We start from the raw sequence: 23375 nt of genomic DNA on the forward strand, positions 1-23375 counted from the left end.
CAAAAATTTCAAGAATTTATAGTTAATGCGAATTATGTGACCACCAGGATTGAAATTATTATATTATAACAACATGCAGCATCTCAACTCCGTTGGATTAGTGTTCACGGAATTATTGATTAATTTTTCTTTCACTTTTTTTGGTTCTGATTATGTGATCTATTGAAAATTCTGCATGATGCTTGAAATTGTTACTTCACATTAACATACATTTTTCCATTTCGATCGAATATGTCATTTTGCAATTATTAGGAAAACATTTCGAACGATCATATTGAATCTAAGTGGGATTATGCCCATCATTAACGAAGAAAAACGCAGCATTCGAAATGTAAAACAACTCTAAAAATTTCAAGTTTGTGGGAATTTTCGTTATCTTTCACAAATCTTTTGAGAAATAAGCATGATTCGAACCTCATCGTTTCATACCATTTCTCAAAACTCCAAAAAACAGACATTGTGGAGAAATGTTCAGCGAAGGAGCACTAAAAATTAATTTAAAGAAATTCAACTACATATGATCTCCAATTTGCTCCAAAGCATTAACTCAATTCCATCGCTATTTCAAGACATAATTTCAAACAGAAATCATTCGATTTTCCTCTGAAAATAGCAGCTATACAAACTCATTTCTTACTGACCCAAATTCATGAGAGAGGAGACTATTGAGATTTTGGAAAAACTAGCATTCGAACAGCGCGAGGATCAATTTCATCGCTAGTATTAGGTAAAGGAACTATTTTAGTTATATTAATAATTCAATTCAAATCTGAACGAGAGGGGGAAGAGTGGTTGAGTTTTATCGTAAAGAAAAAAAATTAATTCATTTTTTTTTAATGGAAAATAAATATTTAAGATCAGAGATCAGCAAGGAAAATCTTGAGATTATTAAATAGATGGAAGAGAATGTACATGTTACAGGTTTTTCTTCCGTTCCTTACGCGGTTCGTTTTCAATTCATTCTAATTTTATGTACGATGTGTCAATACCCCGGAAAAACTAACAAACATCGATGCTTAGGTTCAGTGGAACTCGTTTTTTTCTTTGATTTTTGAATGACTATTTTCTCTTGATGCAAATTTTTGAGGCTTTTATTATTCTGACAGTGATTATCTCTCTTCTTTTTCGTTTTATTGTTCTGTTTTTCTATACCAATGTCTTGCTTGATCCGCTTTGATATTGGATTACTTAGTTTTTTCAATTTTTTCGTTTTACCTACATTTTCAATTTATGAGTTATGAATTCATGTGTTGTCAAACACCTATATATTTGTTGTTTTCAATAGTTTATGCAATCATTTTATGGTACATTATATTCGATTTCTCCATGTTCATGTGTCACTGATTGTAACTTATTGTTTATAGACTGAAGAGGGCCTATTGAAGACCAAATCGTTGTGAAAGAATGAGGGAAGACTTGTTAAATTTTTTGTTCCTGAGACCAACATCTCCTTACTTTAAATGAATGGAATATCCTGTGGAGTTGACTATCGAAGTGCCGATATAATGGAATTGTTCAAAAAACTGATGTATCAATGTCGCAATTACTCCTACAGAATATTTAGACCTACATTCATTCCCTTAGTTAAGTTCGCTTTTGACTTGAAATTCTCTAATGTAAACAGTGAAATTCACTTCCAACTTTAATTGAACATTGTCCATTCCTTTCATACAAAATCAGATAAGGTACTGCGAAGAAACAAAATTACCGTTAGCAGAACCATTTTGTTTGTGAATTTCTTCCACATAGATGCTTTTCATTCCGTTTTGTATGCAGAGCGTTTTCCATAGCAATAATACTATATTAAAATGTAAAGGAAAAAAACGAAATATAACACGGAAGTAAGAAATGCGTGCTTAGGAGAATTTATCGCATTCATTCGATCTATCCGAAAACTCTTCCATCGTGCAAACAGCGATTTTGGAGAAAGAGCCTATTGAACAAAACTTTTATACGTTTCTCTCCCATCAGATCAGATGAAATTATGTTTTCGTTCCATGTAAAATTGCTATATGGATGAATATATTTTGGTATATTATTATACAGCTACCTAATCTATAGGGATCGGAAAAATTTCTGCACAATGAAGCTGATCATTTCTAAGATATCTTCGAATTAATTTGAAGAGAAAATTTCTCCCTATCTCCCTTGGAGTTAGTTACTCTTGAAGTTTCGAAATGGCATCATTTTTCACTTCTTTCTTGAAGAATTTCTCAGGTTCTTAATTTAACATATGTATTTTTGTGTTGCTGTCAGTTTAAGAGTTAAAAAAGAATCCTAACCCCACATCTAGATGTATTAACCGACATTCAGTTCTTTCATAATAATATATATTTCCTATATACAGTTATATTATATTATATTATGTGGTCTCTACGGGCGTATGAATGATAAGCGCCATTGCTGTTTTTCAAATGTTTTTTAGGAACAAGCGTGCTGAAAGTTTGCCTGACTCCCAGGTACTATTATTCAGATTTGTTTCAGTTTTTCCTCATCATTATATTGAACTTTCCGACCATCGCCTAGTCCTTAACCATTCCGTTTATGGCTGCTTTGGAGGTATTCTAAACTTTCACGATATTAAGTACACACAACTTTAACAAGAACTGAATTATGCATATCTCAGTCGGAGTTGAATCAATTTGTTTTTCTCAGAAAATTTGGTGCCCGAAATTTACGTAATTTTTTATTGAGCAAGGGATTATTCAGGCAACAAGTTGTGGGTTGGAATATATACTGGGTGGACAACCCAAACCGGGCATATCATTTCGAGGGACTGAATGAAGATATTTTCAATTTTTTTTTATGATGTATGTATATAGGGTAGTTAAAAGCACAATTTGAAATCATCTTTATATATACAGGGTGTTATAAAACAAAGATATAGAGCAGAGATACACTTTTTTCATTGTAACACCCCTTCTATGAATTCGAAAATGAAATCGGAAAACCAAATAATGATGAGTTTCTACAGATAACTTCATCCTTAGAAGCACCATTTACGAGAAAATGGCGATAACTTTAAAATATGGAATTTTCTTAATTGGTAGTTGATGAAGTACTTCTATGTAGAATTTCAAGAGAAAATACCAAGAGAAAGAAAGAAAGAAAAAGTATTCGCCGAAACTTTTCAATCTGAAAAGATGGAACTGAAAATGTTTCATGATTTAAATACTGATCTAAATGATATACTACTGTGCACAAGAATGGGGTTACTTCAGCTATAGGTATAATTCTGAGTACACTGTGAACGAATTATTTCATATTGAAAAGATTGTATGTAATTTATACCTACTTATGAACTGAATATTAAAATCTTTCGAAGAATACATTGTTTCGTCATTTTTCAATATTTTTATTTGATGATTCGTAATATCTATTATCGTTTTTGTGACTATAGACTTTATATTTTGCCGACAACTTTTCAGGTTTTACATGAAATTGCATACAAAATGGGTTGGCATAAAGCATTGATCATCATGTCTCATATATCTACAACGATTTTAAGGATTTGTTCTTGAAAGAGAAAGGAGATTATCTGATACACCTAATGAACATAATTACTATTTTCATCAATCCACGTTTTCGAAAATTTAAAAAGGTAATTAACATCAAATTTGATACAAAATTAATTATTATTTGAATCTGAATATTTTTAGAGCTGTATACCTCGATATTTATATACATATATCCTGAGATAAAAGATCAAACCCTTAATGAGTTTGCAGTTGGGAATTTTCGAATGTTTGTATATAAATACAAAACAGATAGAATCCAGATATTTTCTTGCATTGATTTAATATATTCATTGGAATGGAAGAGAGTGAATTAAGAAACTATTCATTCTTGATTTGCATGATCTTTATTATTTTATTCGTTCCATCTTCTCGCCCTCCTATGCTGTGGACATTAAACCAATTTTTCAATTGTACACATTGCAAATTTTATAGAGGTAGGTAAGTATTGTGTGCTTGTCAGATACAATCTTACTGAAACATTCTATCAATGTTTATTCTAACGAAAAAAATCTCTCATACGAATATAAATGATTACACAATATGAATTAAGACACAGTATTTGAAATTCAATTAACAAATCGAATAATATTCGAGCCAAATGAAGGGTCGAAAAACCGTATTTATACAAGTTTAAATAATCTTTCGAGATTTGTGGATTGAGATACATTCTTGAATATTGTATTGAATAAATAACAGCATATCATTGAAAAATATGGACCGATTCATCATCTAATCATCAATACGACTCTGGTTCTTGCAGAAAGTTTTTCATGTCGAAAATACTTTGTCAAGTTTCGGATAGCACACCTTGAAATCATCGAATATGTATATAAACCCAAAGCTGACAAAGTACTCAACGAAGAAAATTCGAAAATTAATATTCAACAGTGGAAAAGTGTATGGCTCGTTAAATTTTAATTGAATTCATGCAAATGATAATTTTGTTTTTGGGGAATACGCTCTCATTTATATTAAATTCCATCCAACGCATTCTGAGACGGAGTTTTGGTCTTCATTCTGACCTCACTAATGAAATCTTGTTTAAAGTATACTAGATATTGTGTTCGGGGGTATAATGAATATTAACTTCGAAAACTTGGAATATTGAAACTTCGATGCTTTGTATATTGAATTTTTTATCATTATTCTCTAGAAATAATATTGAAATGTCAGACATGAATACAAGTTGAATCTATTGCAAAGTAGATATTTATGGGGGAGGAGAAAAACGAAATTATAATTTTAAATTATGTAAAATAAGTTATATTAGTAAGAGAATACTTCGTAATCAAATCATCTTGAAATCTTCTGTTAAAATGGTTTAATGGTGATTATAATGTGAAAATTTGAAAAGGAATAACAAGAATCTATAGTAATCAATTTGTAGAGCTACTCGAAGAAAAAATCTCGTTCTAAAATGTAACTACATACTCCTATATCAGAATATTACTTTGGATAGTTCTATGCTACATAAAATATGTATTATTCATCGAAAAACTTTTTCATTGAATTCTTCTTCAGAAATAATATGGTTACACGATCTTTGAACAAAATTCAGTAGTGATCGCCAGGATTGCCTACTCCGAAATTTTAATGAAAATTTCAAAAATTTCCTTCGAAACTATAAAAAATAGTCTCTACGATGAAAATATTGTGTTCAGATTTCAATAAGATATAGCAACTAATTTTTGTACCAAATTTTAGGCTCTTGAAGGCAACAGAATATTCAATTCCAATGCAGGGTTTTTTTGCCTCAAACGACTAACGATGCCAAAAGTTTTTTATTGGGAGTAATAAAAGAAAAATAGGTACTGCAAAATGAATATTGAAATATTAGGCTGCAAACTTGAATTCCAAGTCCATTTGTTCAGGATTCTGAATTAAATACTCAATATATCTACTCTATTTCTATTAGAATTGAATTTTTGTTGTTCAAAACTGTGTTGATCATTATTACATTCACGTTTTTGAAATGATGATATATCTACAGTTCTGAAGAAAATAATTCGTTTCAATTGCAGTCGTTAATTATGGTTCTAACTTTTTTATTTCTTACAAAAACAATGAGATAGAAATGGAAATTAATAAAATAGAGATAGAAAGCACTTGCCATACATATAAGAGCGTTCTAAGTTACAAAGGGATTACAATTGATGTTATGAAGTGAACTATATGATCATGATCCCTCAACCGAACAAAGCCCTCTGAATATCAGTTTATTACGAGAATAGGTAACTTTGATATCGAAATGTCAGCAAATTATATCTAAGCCTATAAACACTCTTATATTTTCTATTCCTACACCCTTAATATCAATTAATGCAATTGCTCTCATGCTCTCGAAGAATACGATTATTGGTCCTTTATATTTTTTGTGTAGTATCCACATATTTTTTGTTATTCTATTCAGAATAAATCATTTTTAATGAACCCTACAAAATGGGATGTTTCAAATTTTTTCATTGTAAAATATGAATTCCTTTGCAAAAATAGATTAATAACTCGAGTCGAAGTCAGGTGCACAGTTTTACTAGGTATTCTACAGAGAGTTTTATCTGATAATGCATGTAATCCATTCTTTTCATTTCCGGTTCAGTTGATTGCACAAATAATTTGAACTCAACTGACAGCCTATACACTCGGATATCTATGATTATTTTGGCAGCGAAAAGTTGGAATGTTCACGTTGTTGGTGAAATCTAGTGAACCGGAGATGAAAATAATGGGAGTAAATATGTATTGATTACAATTCTGGAAATTCCAAATATTTCTCATAACAATTTGACATCAATGACTCATTCAATTTATTAGTTATTCGACTGTCCGGATCAACAAACACAATAAAATATTAATAACAACGGAAATCTCATATTATAGATTCCGATATATTTAAATTCAGTAACAATGTTCAAAAGGAATATATAAACTATGCTACAGGTCATTTATCCAGAATTTCTATGGATAATATTATTCAAATAACTTAAAATATTCATAAAATCTAAAATAGACAATAGACGCTGAAATTGTATTATAAATTGTTCGAACATTGAGATTCCATTCCTGCAGCGAATTCAGGTTTTTTCTTTAAGAAAGATATGCCATAATTTCAATGAATATAATTTTTTCTGTAATTTTCCCCAAATAAGTTTCATGAGTAATATTGAGTAGGTATTAATTTTAAGTTCTGGATAGTAGAGATTAAAACGAAATTTTCTTCAACCATTTAGTTATCTCAATTTTCTACATCTTAGAGAATATATTAGTTAATATTTCACTCCAAATCTCTCCATAAATTCTGAATACTATATTCATAACCATGTTTTTGAGGAATTATTATCAAAAAAACTTTTGAGTTCAGTTTCGAAGAGTATAATCATACCAAATACAAAGTTATACACTATAATTCTAGGTCAAATCAGTTGTTTTTACTTCAGAATGGATTCTTCAAATCTACCATCATCAAATATACAATCATTAAAAATAACAAGAAGCCTCTATAGTTTTGACTAAATGTTTTAGATATGAGAGTGTGGTTATTTGCTCTTTCATTATTGAAGAATTAGGTTAGATGCAATAATGAATAAATCAAATCTGACTAACTGTAATGAGTCTAGAAGTTAGTATTACAGTAGAGTAGACAGTAAAAGTAAATATTGAATGAGCCACTCAAATTTGTGTTGGTTAGAAACAGGCCAAAAGTTTCAGAGATCTGAGTATTTAATATTTTTTCTATCAAAAAATACTCATATGCTTGAATGAAGGTTGAAATTTCGCTCTAAAATAATTATATAAAATTTCAGTTATAAAAGAAAATTACTGATTTGAAACGAAAAACATCTTATTATATTGTTTGATATGTATTCCTCTATTACTATACCATTTGATCTGTCAATGATTCAAATTTTCCAAACAAAAATTATTTGATTTCGTTAAAAATGCAAATTTGTTGAAAAATTGGAATGAATACCATGAATGTAATTTTAATAATGTAAGAAGTCCGTCTGAAGAAAAAGTAAAAATATTGACTAATATACAAATAAGTTAAATTAAATTTTATGTGAATATTTATTACATTCTTATAGTACTATTTTCAGTTGAACTGAACTGAAGTGATAACATTCTTATCACGGAATCTTTACATACTTATCTAAAGAAATATTATCTATAGATGAGGGAGTGTCACTTCAACTTCAGTAAAAACTCAGTCCAACTCGTATACTATTTATGGTTTTACTTAACACAAGTATAATTCCTGAGGAATAATATCAATTCATCGTTTCTCAAGAACAAAGCCCTAAATTTCATCGGTTTCAACAAATATATGCAACCCAGTCCTTCCGATAAAGTCAAAGTAGGACGAAGAAATGAATATTTTTCATTTCAATTGCACGTCTCGTTCTTATTAGGGGCCTCCAGCTGAATGAGTAACTGACCTCCTTCTTGGACACGTCACTTGCGGTACAATATTTACATTTTACTGGTCTCTCTTACATAAACATACAAATCGTGCTATCCGCTCGATCAACAACTCGTTTTTTAATTGGATCACTTTTGTAGGGTTTGAAATTGGTTAGATCATTCAAAATATATAGGTGAACAAATTAATCTTTCTCTGTTTTCATATGAATTCACGATATTCTGTTGAAGTTTCTTGATTGTTTTAGAAACAGAATGAACGAATACAGTAGCTGCATCTTCTTTTTAGAGAAATTATTACATGATTCTATGATATGAATCCAGAAAAAGGGTGTAGTGAAAAGTATTATATACAGTATCGACAAAGATATGTCTCGATAGCGTAGATACCTATTGCGGTCATTCGAACAATTTCCTTTCCACCATCGTTTTGAGGAAAGAGGGGTACAAGATGATCTGTTCGAAATGATTCTGTCTGAATCATTTGAATTCTGAATAAGTGATTTGTAGGAAAACGAAATTATGCATTCTAATAATTGTAAGTCATCCATGTTGATCACTATCATATTCAATTATAGAATGCAACAGCGATTTGGAAATTTTGAATAAGCCTAATATTAACACGACACCAAAATAATTTCAAATTTTTAAATTTAGTTTTGCACATACATAATTCGAAAAAAATTTAATCCGGTTTTGGAACTAACTTTTCAACCAACCTTTGAAGATCAATTATTGTAATAAAACAATTGATTTTTTCCAAATACTATAAGTATAACTGTTTTTTTATAATATACAGAGAGGGCCATTGAAAACGAAACAGCGGCTCTGTAAGTCGGCAGAACCGAGTTATATAAAAACGCTCGGACACGTCAACAACATTTTCGAGGGGGACATCGTTCGCGATGAAATTCACCCGAAATACATTCCATCCCTCGGAGCTGTGACCGCCACCCCTAAATTTTTAAATGGCACCATATGGCAAGTGATACCTCATTTGAAAGGTGGTTTCATTCTTATTATCAAACAACAAAAATAAATTAATTCTATCGATTCGTTTTCGAGATATAGGAACTTGAAGTTGGGAAATAACTTTTTATTCACTCAATCGTTACCATGAAGAGCACTTGAAATTTCAACAAGTTTTTGGATAGAATGTTTTCTGGAAGTTGGATTGGAAGAAGAAGCGCTATAGGGTGGCCAGCCAGATCTCCAGATTTAACCCCACTCGACTTTTTCCTGTGGGGTCACTTGAAAATCTTTATTCTCTCAATCAATAAAAATAAGATCTAACATTGCAACTGTTTAAAGATAATTATCATTGTTAGGGAATTAAATGATCTAACTGTTTACCACCCATTTCCATACAATCGTACAAGTTCTGTTTCCGGCGTTATTCGACGGCATTCTTCAATAATTCTACGTCGTAAATCTTCCAGAGATTCTGGCTCGGTTGCATAGACTTTGTTTTTCAAGTGACCCCACAGGAAAAAGTCGAGTGGGGTTAAAACTGGAGATCTGGCTGGCCACCCTATAGCGCCTCTTCTTCCAATCCAACTTCCAGGAAACATTCTATCCAAAAACTTGTTGAAATTTCAAGTGCTCTTCATGGTAACGATTGAGTGAATAAAAAGTTATTTCCCAACTTCAAGTTCCTATATCTCGAAAACGAATCGATAGAATTAATTTATTTTTGTTGTTTGATATTAAGAAAGAAACCACCTTTCAAATGAGGTATCACTTGCCATATGGTGCCATTTAAAAATTTAGGGGTGGCGGTCACAGCTCCGAGGGATGGAATGTATTTCGGGTGAATTTCATCGCGAACGATGTCCCCCTCGAAAATGTTGTTGACGTGTCCGAGCGTTTTTATATAACTCGGTTCTGCCGACTTACAGAGCCGCTGTTTCGTTTTCAATGGCCCTCTCTGTAGTTTATTGTGCTTTGATTACAAAGATCATTAGCACTATGAAACAATTATATTACAATAACAATACGATAAAATCACAATTACTTTCACATTAGCTGGTTTACAACTTTTTGAGGAAGGAAATGAAATAAATATATATCAAATTTTCTCGAAGGTGGAAATTTATTTTTGTCACATCGAAACAAAAAAATAAAATATGATTATAAATATCTCACTAACATCGTGCAAATATCCTCTATTTAATTATGATATAATCAATCTCAACATTTCTGATTTCATTTGTAAAAATTTGGGAGGAGAAATATTCCTGAAAACTATTGAGTTCACCTTCAGTTAGAAAAAAAATATTGAAACCTATCTTCCAAAAGTGGTAAAATTTTTTCATACAAAGAATAATTTTGAAAAACATGAAACTACCATGTCCATGTGATATTTAACTGAGTACACATGGAATTTATCCGTGTAATTTCTATTCCCCAATGGATTAATTCGAATCAGCCGATATTTCTACATGGAAATATAACTCATTCGGAGCTCCATTTTCACGATATGTATATTTTCTCAATGCTTGTACTTTGCCAACACAATGTGATGATTTATGTAATAATGTAGTTTATAAAGGTCAATGAAAGGGTCTTTCATTTGAATGCAATTTCAGCATTTAGAGTATTTGGATAGGATATCTAATTTGTATTTGAATACACTCTTTTTTTCTGTTTTTGATTCGCCTAAAACGTTCTTTTGAAGGTAGTAAGAAATTTTGTCAATTGGGTGATATAATAAATCTTTCCACTAGTGTCTTGTTTGTTGAAAGTATTCCATTTTGTCTAAGATTTTGTCAGTATGACGTATGAATTGAGATTTTTATGAGAATATTTGAAAGATCGAAAGAAGTGTTTATCCTAAATGTTGAATCACTACTAAAATCATAAAATGTTATATTCGACTTACGGTGAATCGGTTCAATTGAAAGCGAGTGCGCATAAAACGAACATTGTATTTAAGTGCGACCGAGATATGGTTGAAGATTCACTTTTCTCCGTATTGTATACTTTTCATTGAACTCACACCACTGGATTGAAGAAAATTATTATTTTAGATTGTCATTGCGAGATAAGAGAAGAAATTCTCATAAAAAATTCATAAAATTTTAAACGATTGTTTGGACATGTATCACGTAGAAAAAAGCTGAAAAGTAAAAACTAAATCGCTGAAGTCATACTAGATCAAGTAAAATCCAACCTCAATTTCTTTAAAGACATTGTTGCTGGTCAAAAGACATGGATTCACAAAATAAACATGCAAACAATTCAGCAAGCATTGGAATGACATTGCAACTGAAAAAATAATCAAAGACAACCAGAACTGAAGCTAAATTTGTAGATTGTCTCAAAATTATGCACTCCGAGATCTTATTATTATATACCTAAAGCTTTGTGAGATTTTTTGCGATAGTTAGGACCATAACTATTATATTGGAAATACCAATGACGGTCAGAGAAGAATATGTATTCAATAGTTTTTCATCAATCATATGCATTCTGATAATATGCAAAAATATTACCTTGAAAATGATTTTGATTGGAGAATTTGAAAACATATTATCGTATTTTGTGAAGGTATCTGAGTTGTCGCTCTGAATATAAATAGACATAATTACTCAGGAAACAAACATAGCTAATATTATCATTATTATCATTAGGCTTGAATTATCGAAAAGCTACAATTATCTAGTTCTTTCACAACTCTTGGATGGAGGTAAATGATGGGAAATACTTGTTTTATATGTGCCTATGCAGGAAGTCTAAAATTCACCATGAATGTTCATGATTACCAAGAAGAAGGTACCGTTGGTAGTATTTTTCTGCCGTTGCCACTGCTTGGGCCTTTACAATCTCATCGTTCTAGCCTACGGATAGTCAGTCTAATCAACTCAAACTGGGTCATTGAATACTATCCTCTCAAATCCCACTGCATTTCTGCATTTATCATCAGATACAGAATGGCCACTTCGTGTTTCGATCAACCCATTTTGGAATCTGCTTCCTTCGATATATTACAACCGAGTCCAAAGACCATATCAGGATAGAGAGTGTCAGATAAAAGATGTTGGCCACGCAAGTTATTAAAGTGGACTTCCACTGGGCCAAGGTAACGGGACCAATGACGTCACATTGGGTTAGAGAGAGACAGTCAGCTGTTTAACATGGAATGTATGCACCGTTAGTAGCAGGCACAATCTGTGAGATCACAATCAATGATCTCTGGCAATCTGTGTTGACGGATGTTACAGCATCTTTCGATTCATTACCACATCCATAACCGTGATTTCCTGGATCACCTAAGGCAGATTCCAGTCAAGATCTATGGTGACATGTATAGGATTGCACAGAGGAGTGATGGTTGACTTTTGCTCATAATATTATAATTCGATCGCTGATTGAAACTGGTGATTAAATGTGGATGAGATGGTCATTTCGAAGTGAAACATTAATAAATTGCAATAACCAAGGAAATAAATACATTGAATCACCATCAATGAGAAGTTCTTAAATGGTTTCTTGTTAAGACGTCGTTAAAAGAAGGAGTTGAATTCAACTGAGAACTAAGAAAAATTCAAGCTTCAGAATCTTTTGAGCGCTTGTTCATTAATTCCTTGTGGAGACCACAGAACTATATACATGTAAACAGTTCTGTTTACAGTGTGTCCCAATGAAAATAAGCCATTCCGATATAACTCATATTATTCTTTCAAATTTCAAATTCAACGTCCAAATTGATGCTTTCATACAACGATATACAGACTTGATTCTAATATTTGAAGTACATATCTTCTGGTATTAATAGATGGCTCTCCTGAATGATTTTTTATCGTTATTTTCTTGAAGTAGTAGAAGTCTCAGTTTGATAGATATTTCCATATTTTGAGAATATATCATATTATGTCATAAACTCCACGCTTCAGAAAAAAAAGTTGAAAACCCTAGAATCAAAAGTTGTTCAAAAGCTGTTGGTCATACTCATTTTCATTTAACACTTGAACAAGCCATATTTCTTTAAGAATATAACTTTTTTTTTGTGAAGAATTATGAATACAAATGATCTACTGACACTAGGAGCTTCTGATGACTTCCTCATGTATTGGCTGTTAGACATGGACTAAAACTGCACTAGTTGGTATTCTTCTAATTATCCAATTCTTTGGTTACATCTTCTTTATTGTTGCAACGGATTTCCGAATTTCAGTTCGATCGGATAGGTATTTTTCCAATTATTAGGGAACCAACGAACTGAAATACCGAATCTGATGAAATTGATTCATTCTCGCATAACGGCAGCCTCAGCTACAGTTCATTCTCAGAATAATACACTTTCAAACTCGATGTGAATAGATTCGAACTTCCTGGGAACAAATCAGACAGCAAACTGATTTCAGCTCGAGTGAACGACTATATTGAACGTCAGGTGCAAGGACCAATATAATAAATACGCCGTACGGTTATGGCCTCGTTATGATACTGTATAATTATTTACGGAGTCACAAATTTGAAGCGAACGGATAACTCTTAGCAGGATTTAATTTTTATGTTAACTACCTTAACGAACTTGATTTGTAAGAAAAACTCAGCCTATATACTAGTTCTCATAATTTTCCTATCATTGGATATGAAAATAACTTCTCAATGGAAAAGTGCTTCTTTTATTTGTATGAATCTGATAAAAATCTCTCATGGAATTCAAGGAGCACATCTAGTCAGATGAAGGAAAATACTTCTGATTTATCTCATAATAATTTTTTATTACTTTCATTACATTCTATGACATTTAGGATCTTCAACTAATCTCTCGATGAGTTCGTTGACTATTTTTCTCAGTTATGTTATAATTGTTTGATTGTCTCAGTCTTTACTTGTCGGAAATTCATCTTGATGATTAAAAAGTAAAATAACTTATTTCCGCTTTATTTATGTTATAATTAATTTTTTCATCCATAAGTTGAAATATCCGACTATCAAGAATTTTTTTCAGCGTCAATAAATTGATCACCTCAGTTTTAGCTACCAGAAAAGAAGAATGAGCCTTTCTAAAAATTATAGTGTTATGATTTATTGCAATTTTACTAGCATCAGTTACTACATTGCTATTCAATATTCAATATTTTTGATAGTGTCTTTTGTATGAGTACTTTGTTTTGGTTATAGCACCTGAAACTTTTAAATATTGAATGAGAAACTTTCTGAGAAAATGGATATTGAACTATTTGCTGAAGCAATCGGTTCAATCAACAAACAAAAAAAATTAATATAAGGTTAACTAATATTTCAGAAAATTTTTTGCTCTGGTAGAAATCCTATGAAATCAGTCCATTTGATTGAACACAACCAATGAGAACAACATTTCACTGAAATCAGATCGTTTTCACTCTATCACATTGCTGATTTTTGTGCTGTTAATTTGCACATTGAGGTTTGTGACAATGATCTTTCTCCATAAAATATGTTCAGACCTCTACAATTTCCGATTACACAGGAAACAGACAACTACTTTCTTATTTTAAAAGGCACACCCTATATATAATCATAATAGCATCAGATTAGATTTTCAAATTACTACCTTTATTTTTTTTTCAGTCAATTTTACGTTTAAAAAATAGGAATTAAGTCAAGTGAACCCTATACCTAAAAACTCAAAGAGTTATCGCAGAAGAACTTGAAATAAGGAAAAACCTCAATTTCTGAGTGGAAGCAGTCTATGCCGAAGAAACTACAATTTGGTCTTTCGATAACTGAATTTTAAATCATCAATTGTAATTAACTGTTTGTTGGGATTGTTAGGAATCCATAAATGAATAAGAAGTATCAATTACGAATAATCAACTACAATTCATAAAATTTAGTTATCAAACAACTAATTAAGTTTCTTAGTTTTTCCGAAAAAAATCTTTCCTACAGAAACAATTAAAAAATGTGATTCCTCATCACAAGTCTCAACCATTGTTTCAAAACAATGTCCGTTTGAGTTATGGCATATTGCTGCAATTGTTATATGAAATAAGCTATCAAATATTGCAGAAATATATTGGGTGTGCCATTTGAAATAAGGAAGCAGTAATTTGTTTTGATATAACCGGAAGTTGTTGAGGTCTGAAAATATTTAAAGAAGAAATATCATTGTCTTAAACCCTAACATGTTAATTTTATGCACAAAATTATGATAAGTTCTCCATAAACATCTAATAGGCCATAGCAGTGGCCCCCTGTCTAATTTTTGTGAACTGATCTACGAATGAATTTGGATGATCTTTAAAGAACTTTTCTTACTTATTATAAAGGGTGTTTTTTTTAGAGCTTTAGAAGTTTAAATTATAATAAAACAACGATGGATTATTCGATTGACATGAATGTTATTTTTCCGCAAGATAATCTTGTGGCATTACATTTTAAATATGACTTCTGGCATATGACCGCCACGGCTGGCTCGGATGTAGTCCAATCTGGACGTCCAATATTCGATGACTTTTTCCAACATTTGTGGCCGTATATCGGTAATAACACGGTGATTGTTGTCTTCCAAATGGTCAAGGGTTTGTGGCTTATCCGCATAGACCAATGACTTTACATAGCCCCACAGAAAGTAGTCTAGCGGTGTTAAATCACAAAATCTTGGAGGCCAATTCACAGGTCCAAAACATGAAATTAGGCGGCCACCAAACGTGTCATTCAATAAATCGATCGTGGCACGAGCTGTGTGACATGTTGCGCCGTCTTGTTGGAACCACATCTTCTGGACATCATGGTTGTTCAATTCAGGAATGAAAAAGTTAGTAATGATGGCTCTATACCGATCACCATTGACTGTAACGTTCTGGCCATCATCGTTTTTGAAGAAGTACGGATCAATGATTCCACCAGCCCATAAAGCACACCAAACAGTCAGTTTTTCTGGATGTAACGGTGTTTCGACATACACTTGAGGATTAGCTTCACTCCAAATGTGGCAGTTTTGTTTGTTGACGTAGCCATTCAACCAGAGGTGCGCTTCATCGCTAAACAAAATAAAATGGACGTAGTGCGCGATACGTATTCCGCACAGAACCATTATTTTCGAAATAAAATTGCACTATTTGCAAGCGTTTTTCAGGCGTGAGTCTATTCATGATGAATTGCCAAACCAAACTGAGAATAAATCACTTGACAGCTGTTGAATCGGTCGCCATCTTAAACAGTAATGCCAACTTAAAGTTATATACCTCGAAAAAAACACCCTATACATTCATCAATTATTTTCAAATACTTATACAATTTCGTCGCTAACTTTTCTATAAAAGCTTATTGAGGAAGGCGCTTTATATTTTTTCTTACATGCAGAAAATGAACAGAAACAAACGGGAGCCGTTGATTTAAAATACCTACCAATCCCACTAAGTACCCTAAGAGGTAGGTAAATCTAAAGTAAGCAATGGAAAAAGCGGATATATATCAGATCCTCCGAAAGATTTTCCGCCAGAATATCGAGTTCGTAAAAACACCAGTTTATCATGTTATAAAATGAGAAAGGTACAGGTCACAGAGAAGGTCCGAAAACATAAAGGTGAACGTTAGCGTGGGTGGCTCTCAGAATTATTATAGCTTGTTCCAACGACACGTTTCGGTGTAATTTGGGTCAGTGCGCTCTCTGTGATGAAGACAGGAACGCTGCGAACGAAACAATCGGAAGCCTACGAAAAGCGGAAGATCTAATGGAGATTGATTAGTCGCGATTCGGTTCCTTCCAACGGATCATTAATTACCGATAAATGATACTGCAGAATACATTACGACAGATATTATGAATCATTCTCGTCTCTTCACTCGATGATTGGCTGTTCTCCCCTTCCGTTCCATTGAAAAAGTCATCACTATTATTTTGTCACGATGTTTGTAATTTTCGAATTTTGTACAAGGAATGATCTCAGAAGATGAAGTTCGAATCACTGTTCTCAAATTCGGAACGGAAAGACCTAGAAATTTTCTGGGTAGGTTCGGATCTTGAATAGGTAATAATGATAATAACGAGAACACAGCGGGTCCGTCATAATACAGATCAATTACATGCCTAGCAACTATATACAAAATCATCACGATTATGTTTAACATTCCATATCTACAAAAATTCCGAGAAAAATAATACAGGATGATGGCCTATTAGACGTCTATGGAAAACTTATCATGATTTTGTGCTGAAAATTTGCATGTGAGGGTTTGAGGCAATGATCTTTCCACATAACATATTTTCAGATCTCTACAACTTCCGGCAAAAAGGAAACAGACTACTACTTCTTAAAAATGGCATACCCAGTATATCATTAGATAGCTTTTTTGATGGCAATTTCAGCAATATGCCATACCTAAGGTATAAAATCAACGCTTCATGAGACAGTGAGATTCTCATAAAAATAATAGTGGCGACGAGGACTCTCTTTTTTTCGAATATTTCTGCAGAAAGAGTTTTTTCGAAAAAACCTTTTTCATTTCCGATTCTGCAGATATGGACAGTTATGAGACTGTTTGTGGATTTGTCTGAAAATGTACAAGGTCTTCATCAGAAGATCATGAAATTGGACAACTCAAATTCATTAAAACTCATGATTTTCAAATGAGAAGCTATATTTTTTAGTGTTTCAGTCGATTCTACGCATAAAAAGAGGGGGGTTACTTAAACATACGCTTAACCTAAAATGAATACTTCAAAAGGTATCGAGGGAGAACTTCAAATGAAGAAAAACCGCAATTTCTAACTGTGTGGTGTAGTCTGTGACTTCCGGAGAACACAGAAAGTAACTAAAATGTGATGTTGCGATAACTTAATTTGGCATTTCATGATTTGTAATTGATTGTTCGTTGGGGTTGTTGAGAAATCCATAAACCAATGAAGTTTTCAATTACGAATAAAATTAAAGTTCTTCCTCGATATCTTTTAAAGTATTCATTTTAGGTATAGGGTATGTTCGAGTTATCCCTCCTTTTTTGTACGTATAATTGACTGAAACCCAACGAAATAACTGTGCAAGGAGCTAGTGTCATACAACCACCAGACAATTCAAAAAAAAAAAGGAGAGAGAAACCCCAACATGAACGACATTTCAACGGACTGAACCAGGATCATGTCGACATTGATGCGTGAGGTGGTATGTTCCCTGAAATGGAAGGTTTTTTTTTCTTCTAGCCATCCAAGATCGAGTGACTCAACAAGAAACTACTGCACGCATATCATTAAGGATCGAACTATCAGTGACGATCGATGCCGCTCCAACAAAAAACTTATCACGGGTAGATAAAATGTTTGCAAGTAACGAATTAAGAGAAAGACACAAGCCGTAAGAAAGATACTTCACCAAGAATAGGCGACCATATTAGGAGTAATTCATTGTGAAAAATGTCCATACTGCAAGTACAAATCGGAAACCATCCTGAAGATGGAACGTAAAGTGTTATGGAATCATACTGTTCTTATTGACAAAACAGTTCCTCACAACAGACCATATATATTACTAGTCGATAATCATCAGAAGACAGTAATACCCATCGACGTCGTAATGCAAAATAACATCTGAATTAGCCCTATACGACTAACTTTCTATTCGATCCATACCATCTCTATTCGATTTCGATTTCAAAGTTACAGAATATTCTGTAACTTCAAATCGAATAGAGATGGTATGGATCGAATAGAAAGTTAGCTCTATAGGGCTAATTCAGATGTTGTTGTTATTTTGCATTAAGACGTCGACGGGTATTACTGTCTTCTGATGATCCTCAGTTCCTCACAACAGACCATATTACTAGTCCATAATCATCAGAAGTCAGTAATACCCATCGATGTCGTAATACAAAATGACAACAACATCTGAATTAGCCTTATAGAGCTAACTTTTTATTCGATCCATACCATCTCTATTCGATTTCGATTTCAAAGTTACAGAATATTCTGGAGCAGATACAGGAGCAGACATCACTAGCGACGGAGATCTAAAGCGGGAAGTAAGAAATCAGACAATGAAAGCGTCGAGGATATCAGGTTGTCTTCAGGATATTGTATGGCGCAATAAATATCTAAACATAAACAGCAAAGTTAGAATATATAAGACAGCCATCCGACCCATAATTACTTATGCGGAGACAAGACCAGATACGGCAAGGACAACACAGATGATGAGTACGACAGAAATGAGGATAATAAGGAGAATACATGGAAAGACTTTAGTGGACAGGGTGAGAAACGAGGAACTAAGGGAACGAAGCGGGATTCAAGACGTGGGAAAGTTTGTGAGGCAGAGGAGAAAATACTGGAATAAGCACATAGAGCGAATGTCGGACAACAGACTGGTGAAAGGAGCAAGGCAGAACAAACCCACGGGGAAGAGAACCCAGGGAAGACCACCGAAACGTTGGAAAGAATGCTGGACGTCTACGTCGGAAGAGGCTGATTAATTATTAACAGGCAAACGCCTACCTTTATGAACTACCAGCTCATATAAGCAAGAAGAAGAAGAAGAAGAATATTCTGTATCTTCAAATCGAATAGAGATGGTATGGATCGAATGGAAATGCACAAGAATCCTTTGGAATTCATATTCTGTAACTTAAGTAGAAATACTATGGATATCAATTACGAATTGCATTTGGCGATATAAGAAGAGTTGGATACAGATGACCAATTACGAGATAGAAGTGAAACATTCCGATTTTTCAGATTACGATCCGATCCGTTCGTTTCTGTTTGAGTACAGAATAGGCCTGATTGTAACACTTCAGTTGGATCGAATTCGTGTCTATCTTTAAACTTATCAGGAAAGCTGAATTTCGAACGGTCATATTCACGGAACCTCTAGTCCGATCTCGCGCACTGACGAATTCAACAGCGGCATCCGAGATTCTTACACACCTTGGCAATTTGAAGTTTTTAGGTCTTTCGTTCTGAGGGTTACAGTTTTTATGGCAGGACATAATTGAATTTCACGATGGATTCGTCATCAGCGAGTCGAATCTGATTGTTTGAGACCACTCCTCGCTCAAAATTCGATAATAATAATAATAATTTATTCATCCTGTAAGACATTTTACATGTATGGGACAAGTCATAAAATCAGTGAACAATCACAATTTAACTGAAAAATATTCGCTAACTGAGTAATAACATTTTTCTAACATTATAACCTTAACTACTTTCCTAAATTCCTTAAAACTAAGACATTGTACACTTCTTGGAAGATGGTTAAAAAACTTCATACATTGATATAAGGGGGACTTTTCAAACTTAGTAGTCCTGTGTTTAGGGATGGACATAATTCTATCATTTCTAGTGTAATAGCTATGAAATACTGAGAGCTTCGTTATATTGTTTTCATTCTCTTTAGCATACAAAAGGCATCTGAAGATAAAAATTGATGCAACAGTCAAAATATGATAGTACTTGAAAAAGGTTCTGCATGAGGTTCTAGGTGTAAGATTGAACATCATTCGCAGAATCCGTTTTTGTGCTATGAATACTCTTTCAACATCGGATGAGTTTCCCCATAACATAATATTATAAGAAATGTGACTATATACAAGATTATAGTAAACATTTAAGAGTGAATGTAAGGGAATAGTATTTCTCACTCTACTTATAGCATAGAAGAAGCTATTAAGTTTTTTGCATACAGAATGGACATGCGAGTCCCACTTCAAGTTCTGGTCAAGATATATTCCCAGAAATCTTGCACTTTGTTTAGCTTCTATAACAAAGTCCAAATACCGCAAGGTTAGCCCACCCAAACCATAACTCCTATTTTTGAAGTAAATACATTCTGTCTTGCTGATATTAATCATTAATCTATTTTGACGACACCAGTCTACAAAACACTGTAGCAAGAGTTGACATAAACTCTGCAATTCTTCGAACGTCTTGGCGCTAATCACCACTGAGGTATCATCAGCAAACAAAACCAATCTCAACATGTTCATGAGAAGATTGAAATCAGTGTAACCGGATGACAAAAAAAGCATGTTCTTCAAATTCATAGGTAAGTCATTTATAAACAAAAGGAAAAGAAGTGGCCCCAATACAGAACCCTGAGGAACGCCCAAATTAATATTCTCTTCTTGCGAGAAAGTGCTATCAACCTTTACAAGTATAGTTCTACTCTCTAGATAACTTCGAATCCATGTTAGAAATATACCCCTGAATTCCATGTTGTAACATTTATCAACAAGGAACTCATAGGAAAGACTATCAAAAGCCCGTGACAAATCAAATAATACCGACGTTCAAAAATTATGCAATGATTTCTTTAGGGATCCCTCAAAAATTCGATGCTACTATATAGATAGAATTTTTTTACCGAAAAATCATAATCTATATATGATAGTTGTTGGGAGACAAATATTTGGATACCGAATATCGAAAAGAATAACCAAGAGTTCGAATCATGCCGCTCGATTTTTTTTATGTTGACTTTTCCAGGTGGGCGATATGTATGTGTTTTTTTCAAGTTTGTGAACAATATGTACTACATCACTACATTGTTACAATATCAGCTTATCAAAAGGAACTATGATTGAAGTTCAAAGAATAGTACCTACCTATAACTAATTCACAATGGACAATAATAAAACGAAAGTGTTTTCACTTTCCACGGGACAACTACTTAGATGATCCGGTTCATGCACCCAAATGAAATGTTATTATTATAAAACTGTTAGATATAGTATTCTCAAATTTCGGATGCTTACCAGTACATACCAATTTCGTATTCCATCAAATCATAAATCTCTTTTTTTTTTGTCAATACGGTCTGTGAAATGAAAATGATCGGAAATTTGCATTCAAATCTAATATAAATCATGAAATTTTCTGGAAGTAAAGAGTCAGACGTTATCATGAACTAAAATGAGTTCTGAGAATTTCATAAAATCCTTATAATTAAATCGTTAAAAGTAACGGTTGGAAGATAAGACAACCATATTTTCAGAACAACCTGGCCGAGTTCTGGGTTTTCTTCCGCACAAATACTCCCTAAGTGAAACTAAACCCCAAGAAAAGCCTCCCCATGTTCTCTTCCCCAAAATAAATGAAATTGTTTGCGAGCCAAGATTAGATTATCTTGATCGTGTAGGGAATGTAGATATAATTCAATTATGTCGGATATTATTGTTGATCCATATAAATGTTCCCGATTTAATTCCACTCACTGAAATAATATTACTTTCAAAATTGCTATTGCGAACTTTACTCTACCAAAAAAAGATTAGATTATATTCGAGGGATGAAGTGTATTATTGAATAAGTGGAATCTGCGTAAGGTTGGAGTTTTAAAGGTTCTTTATTATATTTTATCTGATAGCAAGTAGGTAATTTGAAATGGAAAAACCGGAGTTTACCAAAAAACATCACCATTATTACGATGTAGAAAAACATCCGGTATTCTTGTACATTTCATCCCCACAGCCAATTTTCCTTGCGAAATTTTAATGTGTTGAATGAAAAAATAAAAGAACGCTTTCATCAAAGAACCAAAGCATTCTCATAAAAAAATATTGGCTTGGAATTTTGTTCTCTCATACGAAAAACAATGTACAGGTGTAGGTATGTACGAGTATTATTATCTATCTTTCATTTTTCAACTTAAAAAAACATTCAACATACCTATAAGTGAATGGAATTAATAATGGAATACAGTACGATTTTTTTATTTTATTGTTATGTGAATTTATCGTTTCACTATCATCTATAAAAAATATAAACAGTCAAGAAATATTCCAACTGAGTATATCCCATCAAATTATATTTTTATGTTTGAGTATATTCAGATGCAATTATTATTTATTTCGCAATACGGTAAGCCACATTATAAATACATCCAACTGTTGAGTCTCTAATACCTTCATAAATTTAACAGTGTTTGCTATTCAGTTAATGTATAGTACTTTTTAATTGTAAACCTATAGACTGAATGACCTTGACCATTTTTCAGGGTAATATATGACAGATATCAAGTACCTACTATTTTCATAAATATATTCAGGAGAGGATGGAAACCATAATGAAAAATAATACATAATATAGTAATTCATGGAATGTACAGACTCTTCTCTGGCCACAGTCTATTTAAGTTCATTAATTTTTTCGTAATTTAAAAGGGCTAGTCGTACTACCACTTAACAGTTTGCCATGAGCTATTCGATATTTTAATGCATTAGTTTTTATGATGAGACAAAGATGAGACTCGAGAAGTGTTAACTCAGGTGACCTTGGCGATCAACCTCTTTGTCTATCTTTCATGAAGAAGGCTTAATGTTCTACGGTAATTATAATGCAATATTGCAATGTGAAGGTAGACCATAGCATTTATAAATGCAAATCTCTTGTTCGGAATTAATTTGATACGTCTGGGTATTTTCAGGTTATGAATACTAAATAATCATTTTCTTTTCACTCTTGCCAAAAATTTCGAATTTTATCTCAAGTTTTATTACTCGAAATAGAAGATT

The 23375-nt window shown here is 32.7% G+C and overlaps 1 protein-coding gene across 1 annotated transcript in view; it reads right to left on the reverse strand.

Annotated features, from left to right (window-relative positions):
- LOC123671348 (serine proteinase stubble) overlaps positions 1-23375 on the reverse strand; it is a 70874-nt gene that overhangs the window by 29423 nt on the left and 18076 nt on the right. The gene's annotated exons all lie outside the window — the stretch shown is intronic.

The sequence above is a fragment of the Harmonia axyridis genome, chromosome 1, assembly GCF_914767665.1.
Source record: "Harmonia axyridis chromosome 1, icHarAxyr1.1, whole genome shotgun sequence".
Classification (NCBI taxonomy): Eukaryota; Metazoa; Arthropoda; class Insecta; order Coleoptera; family Coccinellidae; genus Harmonia; species Harmonia axyridis.